This window comes from Plectrocnemia conspersa, unplaced genomic scaffold (assembly GCF_051122295.1).
Source record: "Plectrocnemia conspersa isolate PC_06_02 unplaced genomic scaffold, ASM5112229v1 ptg000004l, whole genome shotgun sequence".
Lineage (NCBI taxonomy): Eukaryota > Metazoa > Arthropoda > Insecta > Trichoptera > Polycentropodidae > Plectrocnemia > Plectrocnemia conspersa.
In genome coordinates, this window is record NW_028277168.1 from 16,537,998 (window position 1) to 16,553,086 (window position 15,089).

Below are 15,089 nucleotides of genomic sequence, written 5' to 3' on the forward strand. Positions count from 1 at the left end.
TAGGTCTATAGTTATTATTTTCAAGAGTCAGTGTGCAATAACATCGTTTAACGCGTAATCATAACGTGCTCTTAAATTTCTGCTTTGTGATTGGTCGTTCGCCGTGAGATCAATTGATTCATGAGAACGACCAATCACGGCAGAAATTTAAGACCACATTATGATTATGCTCTAGAAAATAAATAGATTGTAATCACCATATTTTATTTATTAGCAAAATTTAAGGTGCTGATAATTAACTTGTTTTAAATTCAATATGATCAGATTGGTATAAAACTTGTAGTTTCATTTAGAGAATAGTATAAACATTCTTAAGCTATTCCCAAACTATAAGTCATTGTTGCTTTGATTGTATTTATAGTTAACACTAGATTTACATTTATAAACCCGTCAATTTGATTTAAAAAATAATAAGTTTCCGAAAACAAAAATAGTGTTAATATATTCGTATTGTTCAAATATAAAAAGTGGAGAAAAAAAACAGAAAATACTGTCTGATACAAATCAAAGAATATAAATCAGTAAACCTTCAATTCAACTGGTTTCGTAAATCTAGTGTTAAACAGAAACAGAAAGAAGTTACTAAAAGTATTAAACCAATTTCATTTATGTTATTATTATGTGATTGACATTGTTTTTTTTAATAATATAAAATTAAATTAAATAAATTCAATCCAAATACAGTATCTTTTTATAGTTCAAAATTTGAAGTTATTTGTCGGAGTTGGACGAATTGCCACGACAGTAATGCACAAACAATTTGACTGATCTAAGCTAGTAAGCTAATAATGTTTGGTTGTATACTGCAACTTGCAGTGTTGTCAGCCTCAACGAAGGTCGCCTCTTTTTGAGGGCAAATAATTAACCCGACTAAATACAGATTGAACAAGATAAGACGTGTGGAATTTAATAAAATATAAATCAGTCCTTCCAAGAGCTGTGGAAACGTACTCACCATTTTACTACTTACCCAGAAATAATCTATCAATTATATATTTCATTTATATCTAGCTTGAGCTCTTAATTCACTTTGCAGCGCTGTGAGACTTGTAATTCAATTGCATTAACACTGAATGAATCCATCACCCAATCTGGGACATTTGCTGGCAAATGAAAATATCAACACAAAACATGGTAAATGGTCAAGTGTTCAAGATACGATACAACTAAGAATAAAATGCGAGTGTGGTATATAAAACATATTCGGCATTCCCAAAAAAGCATCTATCTTGCACTTTTATTAATTCAATCAATCCCTGGCGATTTAACCTGCCATTTCTCAGTTAGACGAGTGACAGGTTAACAAGTCTTCGGTTTGGCGTAGTCTAGTGATCGTGATATATAGGTTCGGGTGCAGGGCCGGTACGGGGCTCGTGCAGCCCCAGGCCACTTTCGCACCCTGCGTGATGTCATTAGCGGTGCTTAGGCGATTATTAACCTCGAATTTCGTTTTGTCGGCCCTCCGACAAAGGGTCGAAAGCGTTTTTTACCACCGAAATAAATAAAAGTACGTAAAAATACGCTCTCTGCACACACGCACGCCGCGTTAACTGGCCGCGTGAAAAATGGACCCGGGATGTTGGGCCGATGTATTTTTATTATTATTATTTATTCCATCGCGAAACTAAGCTAGCGGAAGTATGTGTGTGCGGACGACCGGTTATTAAGGGGATAATTTATGTGTTCAATCGGCAATTTAGGCGGTGTGTTTATCAGGGCCCTTATTCAGGTAAGTAATTTGTCAGGGTTTTGTTGCCGCGCGTAATTTGCTGATGTTACATGATTGATGTAGAAGGCGTCTCGTTTACTTTTGATGCGGGTGTTAAATTAAAAATTTTCTGCAAAGTTTAGGAGTTAAATTATAAATTAGTGTACTTACATATTGCTTGTAGATGTAATTGTCTTCATATTTTTTTTGTATTTAAGTAGCATTTTTGTAAAATAATATATGGTTATATTTACATAATCTTAATCACATAGAGGGTTGCCAATTTCTAGACCCGTGTTATTTTTTTTTTGCGAAAACGAATACTGAATTCTTAATGAAATTTGGGTTAGATTTTAGGGGAGGTATAAGTTACCTCTCAATTGTAAGTTTATGTTATGATTCATATTTAATTATTTAAATAATATTTTACTATCTCAGATTTTGATATCGTATAACCTGATTGCGATTGATAATTTATTAATTTTAATTAAATTATCGTGACCCAACAGGTTACCCCAATGTGTCACGGTGATTATAAACAATACGTATTATTAGAATACGCTAAAATTTAATACAAATAAGAAAAAAATGTATACGATATTATAATTTAATTATCTGAACCGGACCAACTCCTCGTAACTGACATTAAACATATCAATTTGCAATGCCAGCGTATTAAGGAGCCGGATGGCGATAGCCATAGGCGAGTCGCCGGACATATTGGCCCTGATGGGCATCAAAAGGCGCGATCGTGATTCTCAAAGATGTTCCGGGACCCAAAACTGGAATTTATTGAGAACAGTTTGATTATAGACAGCACCCCTTAAGTTTCAAAACATGCTTAGCGACATACAACTTTCTGCGAGAACTCTGCAAATCATATTCCAACGCTTCTTAAAGAAAAACGCCTCACCTAATATCCTCAAGAACATTTTCAATTTTTTAAATGCACTAATGGTGTACTTTCCATGCTATGAAGAAAATCTAGTTTCAGTGAAACAATGGCTCAAAAAAATACGATTAAATAGTACTGTTTTCTTTGTTGTTATTTGGCATCAAAAGTGTTTTTTTCCGCGAGAGTAAAATTAGCCATTCAAATAACATTTATTTGGTTTCAGTCTTTGAATCATAGCCACTTCTAAATATTATATCAATAAGTTTATATACCAAATATTTTTTTATACCACGTACAGTTTTGCTTTATCTTATTATTATTGTGAATAACGTTGCATCGCTATTAATGTGACTTGATAGATAATAAAGTGTCGCATTATCGTACCCGTAGCTGTCGCTAGTTTATAAAATCAGCATTTTGCTGAAATTTATTGCATCATCTTAAGGGACAGTAATGACGGTAATCATGTCCGCGGAAGCCGTTTTTATTGTCATTTGTGTCTGAGGTAATGCGAGGGTCAAACATCGCAACGACCTCCTGATAACTGCGAGAAGTGAACTGAAACGGTCGACGACATTGCAAATTTCCACCTTTCATTGCACTTATCTCCTATAAATATTTTCAACTTCGCAGGCTATATTATTTAATTACTTGGTCGCAAAAATTATTGGTGATTTTTTTTGTTAATATAATATTGTTTTGCCATGTAGCGTGAATTTTTTGGACACAAAAAACTTTTCATGTTATTGCCTCGTTGAAGTCACATATAATATAATTCAACCATCTACTTGCAAAATATTTATTTTGTTATCTAAAAAAATGGCATAGTAAATTAAAACTTATATTAATGAGTTTTCTTTGAGAAGTTAGACTGCATAATTAATCTGCCCTCTGTATGATTTTGCCTAAAACGTATTTATTTATTTCAAATAATTAACAAAATAAACTAGTAGCAAAAATTGAATTGAAAGTGGTAAAAGTCGGTGATTGATACCAATAGACCTACATACAATAGATTCGAATTCTTAATGAACTTCATTGATTTTCAATTTCTATCGAGTCGGGAGGATCGAATTTAGTTTTTTCCGATCGATCAACACAGATTAGGTTTTCCTAGATTTTCCTTATTTCATGGATGAATAATTAAAAATAAAATCGAGCTAGATCAATTGATTGTGAGCTATAATAATAGTGTTTAACTCGTTTTAACGTATTGGACATATATAAAGCATATAAGCCAGTTTATGTGTAGCTCATTTATTAATTCTTAAAGAAAATTTAATAAACCTACGCTTGACCGTTGCAGCTGAATAAATATGCTTGGGAAAATATATTTATTTTAATCTCTAAGTTTTTCTTAGCGAAAACAATTTCTAGAAGAGTTGAGCACATTGGGAGTAACATCAATAGCCAATTAAATAACAAATCAAATAATTTTAGTTCTTTTTCCGACCTATGTAATGGCTTCCAAACTTTTTTAACTTATCGAAATAGCGAATATTTTGTATTAATAAATTATTATTAATTATTAATTAATTATTATTATTAAAAGAAAGTTCTCAAACTTTCTTTTAGGTTTCTTCACTAGTAAATTTATATATTTTATACATAATGTAAGACATCATTAAGAGATGATTTTTCACTACTGAATATCAACTTAATTCATTGATCATGTTTGAAGTTTCGGTGCAATGCCTTAAGGATGGCGCTAGAGGTTGCGTGAATTTCACATTTAAGTTCTCAAGCAATATTGCGTGCTCTGAGCGTTTCAGTGAGTAGGCACTAAGTAGGTACGATAGTCGAGCTTTTGTATGTGACCATTTCGGATTGCGTGCTTCTTAACCAGAGGGAGTCCATTTATAATCGCGTCGGCTGCCTCCTCAAATGTTCGCTAGTTAGTCCGTCGTTGAAGATCCTTCTCTCGTAGCCGCCATTACGCATCTTATGAATTGATAATAATGTTTACGCTCCGCTAAATAACGAGAAACGGCAATCCCGGACTAAATTATTTTTGAAACCAATTTTTTAGTTCATTAAGTTTTCGGTTTTTATATAAAACCCCAACAAGAGCTGATAAGAAAATTTTATTTTTTTAATATTGTATGTGAAAGTAACCTAACTTAAAAAATCTCATTTGTAAAGAAATTTGTTAACTCATGGTTGCAATAATAATGCAGAATAAAAATATCGTTCTGGATTCTCTTATGATATTAGCAGTAACACCTTGAATAGTATTGCACAATGCAGCTATAACCAAATGGGTATCAATTTTTAGAAAGACTGAATTAATAATGTTTCTCATTGATATTATCCAACTAAATAAAAATAGTGATAAATGAGTAAACTAACTGATTTGTCTCTAAAATACCTATAGATTAATAATTTATATTGTAGTGATAATTGATTACTCAATTTCAGATTCTATTTAGTTTTCCTAGAAACTTCTTTGCGGAAATTGTATCACGTGTGCGATAAAATCGCGGCACACACCCAACGCGTTTTATTCACTTTTAGTTAATTAATTTTCGCATCTGTGACGTGGCCGATAGGATCTTTTATTTAATTGGAAACCAACGTCGGGGGCGTCTTCCTCTCGATCCCTGTTGTGAGAAAAGATAGTACGTGACCTCCTCGCGATCCAGGGTTAGGGGTCGCAGACGGCTTCAATGACGGATTCTTCCAATTTTTCTGCCCAAAAACTTCGTGATGTGCCAATCATCTTGGCGCATTTAACGAGAGTGATCCAGAAAAAATGTGTATGGTAAATGCCCATGGGAACGAATGTAATTTACGAGTAAATATTGGAAATTAACGCACGCACTTGCGAAATGAGATCACGCCGAAAAGAGCTTCAAAGGAGTGTTTCAAATGCACGGTCAGTAAATGGAGTAATTCTTACTATTAGCCTTTTTGTGTGGTTTATATTGTGTTTTAAAGCATTGACGCAAAAAAAATTTTTAAGTTTCTCAAATATTATACTGTGCAACCTCTCTACAGTAAGATAAACTATTAAACTATTGAATAGTATACTTTAAAATATTTGAATATTCTAATATATTCTTAATGTTATGATAAATCAGATGATGTAATACATATACATTTATGAAATAAAATAAGAATAACAAATTTTAAGTCAATCTGTTTTTATTTTTAAAACAGTGGAACAATATGTGTAATACAACTTTTTCAGGCAAATTACTAAACAGTTGATATTCCGGTCGTAAAAATGACAAATTAATTAATATTTAGATGTATAAATATATGTGATGGATCACTCAAAGTCATCTAGAAGCTCCAGTTAACTCCTGGCTACCTAATATTACGGCTGGGATCGACCAAATCTGATCATTGAAGTGGAAAGGCAGCTTGGCTACCTTTTCCGAATGTCAATAAGGTATGTCTGGAGGTTTAAGGTCGTACTTAGTTGTCTGAGTGAATTTAGGGCGTGCTCCACTGATCCAAATTTCAAGTATTTGGTGGTGTTCTGGCTTATTTATTATCAAGAAAAATGCAATGATATCAAAAATTCTTCCAGCTGGCCTCTTTTTCGTTCTTTTCGATTAATCTTAGGTGATTTGAGCAGAAACTGGAATCGCTGTATTACATCACGAATATTTTTGTAAGCTTGTAACGGCAGTTTTTGATTTTTCTTATTGAAATTTCCGTATACGAACATAGATTTCTCCACAATTAATAAAATTATATTTAATAATTTTTCTTTTAGGGGTATTTCTTGTTTAAAGGTAAATTCTAAAATAATGTTACATTATTATAAAATATTATAGCTGTGTTGTTGTTGATGATTTACACTTTTCATTAGATACAGAAACCGTTCCAGATTTAAAATAAAGTGTTAATAATTCAGCCATTCAAGTGCTAATTTCAGCAATTTTATTGAATAAAAAATTGTATACTTATTATGCTGTTATTAATGCTGTTGGTTGCACTATATTTACTTAAATATTAATGCACATCTTAAAGGAGTAGATAAAGTAAAAAAATACTTTAAGGCATTTAAACAATTCAAGTTCTCTTTCTATATTTGCTTCAAAAGTTAAACTTTAACTTATTATGATAAATAATAAAAAACAAGATGTTACAATATTTTCATTAGAATGAATTAATCGCATTGCAAAAGCGATTAATCCACGAAATTGATCAAGTGTACCTTGGTTTGGCGTTTCAATTAGCTGGCTGTTTATAATTATCATGTTAATCGTGATAACAGCTCGTGGGCTGAAAGGTAAATACACATGCCCATGTGCTTTATTCGAATCCGCCCATTATTGAGTAAAGAAATCGCACCAACGATCGTTTTCGTTAATAACTTAATATTAATTATTACCATCCCGCGGCTCGTTTTTCGTCCACATTACTAACATTAAGTGCGTTTTAATAATTACGTTGTAAAGTATTATTTATTTTTGGTACTTTATTTTGGCTGCTTGACGAAAGATTAAGACCTCGCAGGGGTCAGGCTGTGAGCCGTTTCGCATAAATTGATTTTTAAATTGGGTTTTCCTCATTAAGTGCACCTTTGATTGTTTTGCGACTGTGCAATGGTAAAGCTAAGGACATTTATTAATTTATTTAAATTTTTTAACACGTGTGCAGGCATAACAGTGCATAACAGTGTGCTTATTAGAGAGTTGTCTAATACTAATGTTAACTTTAAACAATACTCGGGAACCCATTACAGAATACAAGAAGTGTTGTGGAATAAGATCATACAAATTAAAAGCTCAAGAGACAAGGCACACGCGCGTGTGAAGTACCGCAAGCGATGCCTATGTACCTAGCAGCTGTGAAGAAGTATGCCTGCATTTTTACGATTTATTCCACAGTACGGTCTAAAGACTTTTTTGTCTACGGACTTACTACGGACCGCCTACTATGGAGCATTATCTCTAGAACACTTACCGACGACTTTAAGAAAGACCTACCGACACAACCGAAGATCTACTATCGACCTGTACGCTTTAGTCCAGCGTACGCCACACCTTCTAATTTTTTACACATACATTCGCGCGTGCTAGGACCGAGTCACAAGAAGAAAGTCGTATCCGTCGCATGGAAATATGATTGTGAGTTGTTTTTGTTTCTACCTGCGCTGCAATAACGGTTATTTTCAGGAAACTGCAACATATCAGCATACTTTGGCTAGTTTATGCAGAAGTCGATAATAATGTTACACGTATTATATAATTTAAAAAATGTAATTAATAACATTTAAAAAGTTATTAAATTTTTTTTATATAGTGATACAAATTATATACATATAATCTTATATATAATTGTTCTAAGTTGTCGCTGTCGCTTCCGCTTCCGGACGCGCACGCTTTAAAATAAAACATTATATGCTCAATATTCTACTCTATAAATCGTATAGCTTATATTCAATTATAATAATAAAAATAAAAATTGAATTTGCTCCGATTGATTTTCGAGCCGCCGGTAATGCGTTCTGTTGTTTCGACCAATGAAAAATAAACATTCAAATATAAAACAAGATGGCCGACAGTACCGTGACAACAGTTTTAAATAATTATTATTTAATAATAAAATTTTGCTACACGACAATAATTTTCATTAATTCGTCATTTGACTAAATATAAATAATCAGATTGCAAATTATCCATGAAAATGAAATACATACATAATGTGTTGAGGATTAGAAGAATACATTGAATAAACTAGATAAACAATCTTCGTAATGAAATCTTCAAATTTTGAATTCCCGTCAACGGACTCTGAGGCCGAAAAGTGAGTTTTTCCTTTTATAATACATAAACATTATCATTGCTTCCGATTTAATGCACATATACGTTAGATTTTACTGAACTAGGTACGTTTTAAACGCGAATATGTAATATATACTTAGTATGTATGAAGATTGAGGTTAATGTCTATCAAACCGTATTAATGCTAATAAAACGTATTTTTTTATCTATTGATATTTGGGGATACTATCTTTTACGACGATCGCGTGACAATGATTGTGATGCATTCGGTTATTTAGCTGAAGAAGCTTAGTTACAACAAAATAAATTAAAACCATTATTGCAGCAAAAAAATCATCTGGATCGCTCCATTTCGAGTGACGACTCGCAATATACATATGTGTAGTTTCTTGGATGTTATCTAATATAATAGATGACATTTTACAATGATTATAAATATCTGGAATAATTAATAGCCATAATATCTAAGAGTGGATTATTTTAAATTTCGATGTGGAAAAACAAGTATGTATACGTCATGATTTTTAATCAATTTTTGTTCTGTGCCATTATTTCTTCCATTTTTCTTCCTGCTATAATTTAACAACATTGTCATTAACAGAGACAAGTTGGGGAACAATTTTAAAAGCAGTTTATCCTTTCACACATAATAATCAGGTGACGTGAATAGGAATTGACATGACTATTTTAAACACACAAAATGTTGCTGTGATTGAGTTTGTTATTTTTATTATTAAAATCAAAATATAAAAACACTCTACCATGATCGGTGCTCGATGCAGACAAGACATTGCCATGATTAAAACAAAGGGTCGTTTAGGGTCACGGTCCCGACCTTTCATCTCCGAACCAATACACAGCCACTGAATGTCACTAAGCACTCAAATGCAAATTTGTTGTACATTAAAGATGTTTCAAACGTGAACTATAAAATTGGATGAGTCCTGTGAGCCTTTTTTATCATATTGATTCCTGACCGGAACAACAGGTGTCCGAACCACGCGTGAGTGTCGTGACTCACGACGATCCCACAAAAATCGGCTCCTTTTGTCCAAGAATACAACAATGGCCAGCATCCGATACAAAAAAGATCAAATTTAATTTGCCATCATTAATGGTACGGTCCGAAAATTGGTCTTAGGTGGCCGTGTGCGCCATCAAAGGATCATCTCTCCGACTTCCTTGTGGCCGAAATTTATTACCGAGTTAATATTTATGATGTGTGCGAACGTGTAGATGTATTTATGGTGTGTATGTGTACAGTCTGTCCAGCGTACAGGGTTTCAATTGTGAAGTGATCTCTATATTTTAATTTTAGTCCATTGTGAAGTCCAGTGTAATCTCCGCTATCTATTATCTGAAAAGGTTACCTCATCTCTTTGAAGACTTGGAATGACTTTGAGAGTGGGCAACTGGGGGTGTGCGACCCTCGTGTGGCGGTGGAAAAAATAATCAAAGGGGTGGGACAGCGTCACTTCATACATACAACAGCTTTCATCTTTGTATGCAAAATATAAGCATTATTAGGATTAAATATATTATTAATTCGCTATTTATAAACTATTCTAATATAAATAAACTTTGATTAAATATTATATATTTAAAACTATACTGCTTGATTCAGTAGAATTTCTTAATCAATATTTCTTAGAAAATATGTTGTAAAAAATCGTTTTAATAAATTAAAATTATAATAACTACATTCAAAGGAAATGTAATGATAAATTAAAAATGTTTAAATTATAAAATCAAGAAATCCAGAGAGCTAATGCTACGACTTTTTCTATTAAAGAAAAAAAAATTATTAAATATTGATATAAATTTATATATTAAAGATACAGCAATTGCAGATAAGTTACATAATTTAATATTAAAGTAACTTATAAGCAACTCAAAGCAACTTAATAACTTATCTGTGTATATAATAGGTAAGAAAATAATTTCAGAAATATAAATTTAATAAAAACATTTATTGTTTCGTTTAATCTTAAAAAATAGTACAAATAATATTATGTACTTAAATTACTTGTTATATTAAATATCATTATATGCTCTAATTACTAATTGTATAAAATTTAAAAATTAAAATCTTGCATTAGGTTAAAAATTCTTGTCATTCCAAAAGTGTCAAGAAACCAATTTCTAAGTTCATATAATTTTGTATTAAATTTTTGAATAATATTTTTTTTTATTTATTTACATATCCTGGAGTAAAAATAAAACATCCTTATTTAACTGTTAACTGGGGGTTTCTAAGAGAGCGTTTTTTGCCAGAAGAGTTGAAATCTTTTCCAGGCTAGGCAGTGACAGAAAATGGCGGTATCGATGAATTTTCAGTGCTGTTTTCTTTTTTTTCATGTACAGTTTAAGTATAAATATTATCCGATTCGATTCTGTTGAAATTATAACACGTTTTATTTTTTGGGCTTATTATTTCGTCATCACTATCACTTAAGTACTGTTGGTTGCATTTGACAGGATATTTCATAAAAAAATAGTTTACAAAAAATATTGTATACGAAAAATGCGCATGATGAATTATCACATTTGCATTTACCAATCTAAGTGGAATAAATAAATATAATATAAACATGTGGTACGACGACTCATGCATCACTGTGACGAAATCAACTGTCCCTCCCGAAAAGGCATATCAAAAACATTTCGCGAAATAATTATTACGTCCTGCCTGTTACGACTTTGTTTTTTGTAGGACGTAATAATACGTCAAATATATAATGGCGTCATGTGGCTTATAAGCTCTGTATTACAATTTTTTATATTATTATTAACTTTATATTTTCAAATTAAGTGTCAATTTATATCGCTGCTTTATTATTTTCACTTGAATAATCTGATAATGTTATCTATATATTTTTAAAAGAAGTAATAATACTATTTGATCCACTTTCTTTTTTGTGTTTCTATTCAATCGTATCGTAATAAGGATTATGGTACAGCTAAATTTCCCCGCAGATCCTGGCAGATAAATTGGAATCATTCGTCGACATCTATCAACGGCATTTGCAGCCTAGAGAGTATTTCAAAGCGGCTGGTGTCATTTGCTGATAAAAAGGGGATTAAGTTCTTTTTCAATTATTATTTGTGTCGTTTTTTTAGCAAACCATGTGGTCGAGAGCCGTACGAATAGGGCCGCAGGGGAAACGCCATTTATATTAATTGACTCCTTCTCCCATTGATACATATTTATACACCTTTTTATTTAGTATAATATTGCATCGTTGTTATTTTATTAAAATAATGAAAATTATTACTAGTATTTAAAAAAATAAGGGATGAGATTAGAAACGAATGTAAAAAATCCTTTCCGAATGTAAACATTTTTAATGCATCAATTTTTACATATTAAAATAAAAACAGCTTAAATTTGTTTGAAAATGTATTTATTATATGATAATAAAATATTTATTTTAATACAATACATATATTATTTATTATATAATGAAAATAAATGTTGCTTAATTTATATATAGATCGATTGCTGATTGAAGATTAGATGAAAAATAAAAGATTTTCTGTCTGCCATCTGAAAAAAGAAAAATAAAATATCAGGAATATAATTACAGAAAACACACACTACAATCATAGTTGAAATGAAAAAATAAACAGAAAAGCCAATAGATAGCCGTGAAAAATTATGTGTATGTTTTTGAGGTGAAGTTGACAGGATGTTGGCAAGTCGCGTGTCCAGTAGCCACCGGAAATAGCTGTCACTTGTCCATGCCACTCCCTGTACCTTAATACATACAATAAATATGTATGTACATATCAGGGGTTTTCAAAGAAATTTCTTTTCTTTCTTTCAAACATTCAAGTCACACGCATAACTGTTGTCAATCTTACCGTTTACATTTCGCAATCAACAATGCGATAAGTATTTTTTTCGGTAAAAATTCTCACACAGACGGTTGATTTTTTGTCATTATCATCGAAAGGCATATGTAAATTTCCGTAATTTAATATACATATTGTGTTCAATTGTTCGGGAGATCGCGTACTCTAATTATGCGTGATTGGCAACAATTGGGAAACTCTGAACGAAGATTATTTTAAGAGGGCACATCTCCGAGGGAACAAAGGGAGCTATCCACATGTTACAGTTACGCAAGTATAACGTATAATATAGTATATGTTCTTTATTTTTTTATGAAGAAAAAATGGGTTCTCCGCAAGACTTTCCCATTGGCCATCTGCTTTGCTTTCACGACACGAGGTTGCATTGAACTTCTGAAACAACCACCAAGGCGTGTGCTTTTAAAGCGTTTCATTAGTACGATATTTAAAATATATGTTTAATATGTAATGGTAGTTTGGATAAATAAAAAATAATAATACATGGTGTTATATCTAGGTAAAAATATATTTATTTATTATTTTCGATATTTTTATTATTAGCTTATATACGTTAAATATTATTTATTAATCAGACAAAATTTTATCTGGAATTTAACGACTTTAATATCGATATCTATATATTTAACAAACCATATGGCTTATTTTATTTATTGAAAATAAATAATAGTAAGATTTATCTGTTTTTTTTATTTATCTTGTTATCTTTACAGACATTTCGCAGTGACCATTAAGTAAAATTTTCCTGAGACGTTTTATTATGGCTTCCTATTTTAGAGATGTAAAGTTTTCATAGCATAAGGATCAGAATGGTAGGAGATTAATGGTATTATTATGGCAATTTCGCTGAAGACGTTAGCCAATTTATGGTTATGGCTATCGAAACGTTTGTTTATGTTTTACTTATTTCCAAATTAGTATTTTTGGTTTTATAGAATGATATAATATTACCTGTATAAGTTAAATATATACATAATAATAGGTTAGTATTATAAATATATTTAAAAAAGAAACGGGTTTCACTTTTCTTTTTAATTTTCTTACAGTTTAGGTGCAGGTGTTTTAAGCAAAAATATTTCAGTCGATCATTTGTGAGTGACGTTTAAGCAGAAGAAAGACTTTCCATGTAAATCGCCAAAATTTGCGATAAGGCGTCAAGGATGCTCGGCTTCATTATGCGGAGCGCGTGTTACTTTAATATTTTATTAGCGATTCTCGTTCTGTACGATCTAGTTCGTAGCGTTCTTGAATATGATTATATTGCATGAAATTATTAAACGCAAAGTAGGTAGGAGCTCATTGTTGTTAGAGAAAATTTAAATATTTTTTTGAGATATTTCTACAAGAGGTAGTATCAGTGGCTCATTATAAAGCTCTTGTTATTCGTAGATTTATATATGTCTTAGTGCATTGAGGGTTAAGAACCACACTAGACGATCCCATCGCGATTATGCCGCCCCCAAGCAAGTGCCGCCCGGGGCGGCCCACCCCCTCCGCCCCCGATAGCTACGCCACTAGGTAGTATGGGTCGGATCATTGCATTCTAGGCGTAGCGTATACTAAATGAAGCACTTTTTATACTCGCTAAGAAGCGGTATTGATAACCCGCCAATAGAGTGCTCTAGAGAGTTATGATCGCAACCCTTATTATTGTTTGTTGTGAAATTCGATTCTATAGTGGGAATGAAGCATAACCAGATATTATATTGATACACTACTATAAAATATCTATATCGTAGTTTTTATGATTACACCCTTTTTGTGTAATTTAACGATAGCTTTCAATAATATTTTAATTATCATATTAAATACATAAAAAATAAATATAATAATTTTATTTATAATAACATATTTTTAAAATTAGTTATTATATATAAAGTCATATTTTTTATGATTATATTATATATAAAAAATATTTTTTTAATTTTAATATAAAGCACGGTTACCAGATGTCTCTAGTCGTCCAAAATTTTCTTATTAGAAATGTGCTTTTAAGAAAACTTTTATAATTTGTGCTAATATTTTTTCTCCTTATTATTTCTTTAATTAATACATATATTAATACTTCGCTTATAATATAAATAGCAAAAAAAAATATTCACAATAGTTATTTTCTTCGCTTTCTTTGTCCATTAAATCGGAAAATGTTTTGCTGAAGGCAGTAAGAACTAGTAAAAAAAGTAATTTACTTGAACCGTTTTCTTCGTAGTCGTGCAGTTTTCCAAGTCGTGCTAATTGTCGCTACGCAGTATGACTTTTGATTCAGATACAGTTCGATCGTGAGGTGGTTGATAGTCCGATCAAAAGTTATAATAATGGCGGGCCGCGAATGGGATTATGTTTTGTTGTTGACTGTTATTTGGACAGGTCACTTACCCGCCGGAGGACTATCTGTTATTCTTCGCGGCGCCAACAATGACTTTTTTATGAATGAAACACACCTAACAATGGCGGCCATTCTTGCCAAACAATGGCGACCGTGTGCTCAACATATTTCGCTTTCCCATTATCAAGTCTTGTTTACTCGCCGATCAGCTGATAGATCGGGTTAGTTCGGCAATTTTGACAAGAGGTGGCGGCACGCGCTTAACTAATTATTGCTAGGATTGACCAGTGGCTCTTAAACGTTTTTTGGAAAAAAATATTCTCATTAATTTAAACTACGATTATCAAGTTTAAACATCAACAGGAATCATTATTAGGCAATTGAGTGAAAATTTATTTTATATGTTACCATAACGATTTACAGCAGTCAATTTTTTATATTATCAGAAAAACTGCTATTTTTAAAACTGTTTAGTATTACGAATTATTTTATTTCATAGCATATTTACAATGAGATTGAAAAGTTTGCCAAAAAAAATATACAAAA

The 15,089-nt window shown here is 31.6% G+C and overlaps 1 long non-coding RNA gene across 5 annotated transcripts in view; it reads right to left on the reverse strand.

Moving 5' to 3' along the window:
* Nucleotides 1-11,742: 11,742 nt before the first annotated feature.
* LOC148236060 (uncharacterized) overlaps nucleotides 11,743-15,089 on the reverse strand; it is a 533,956-nt gene continuing 530,609 nt past the window's right edge. For all 5 annotated transcript variants that reach the window (XR_015809455.1, XR_015809458.1, XR_015809456.1 and 2 more), the window contains one exon: nucleotides 11,743-11,891. This is a non-coding gene — a long non-coding RNA (uncharacterized LOC148236060). The remainder of the gene's footprint in view (nucleotides 11,892-15,089) is intronic.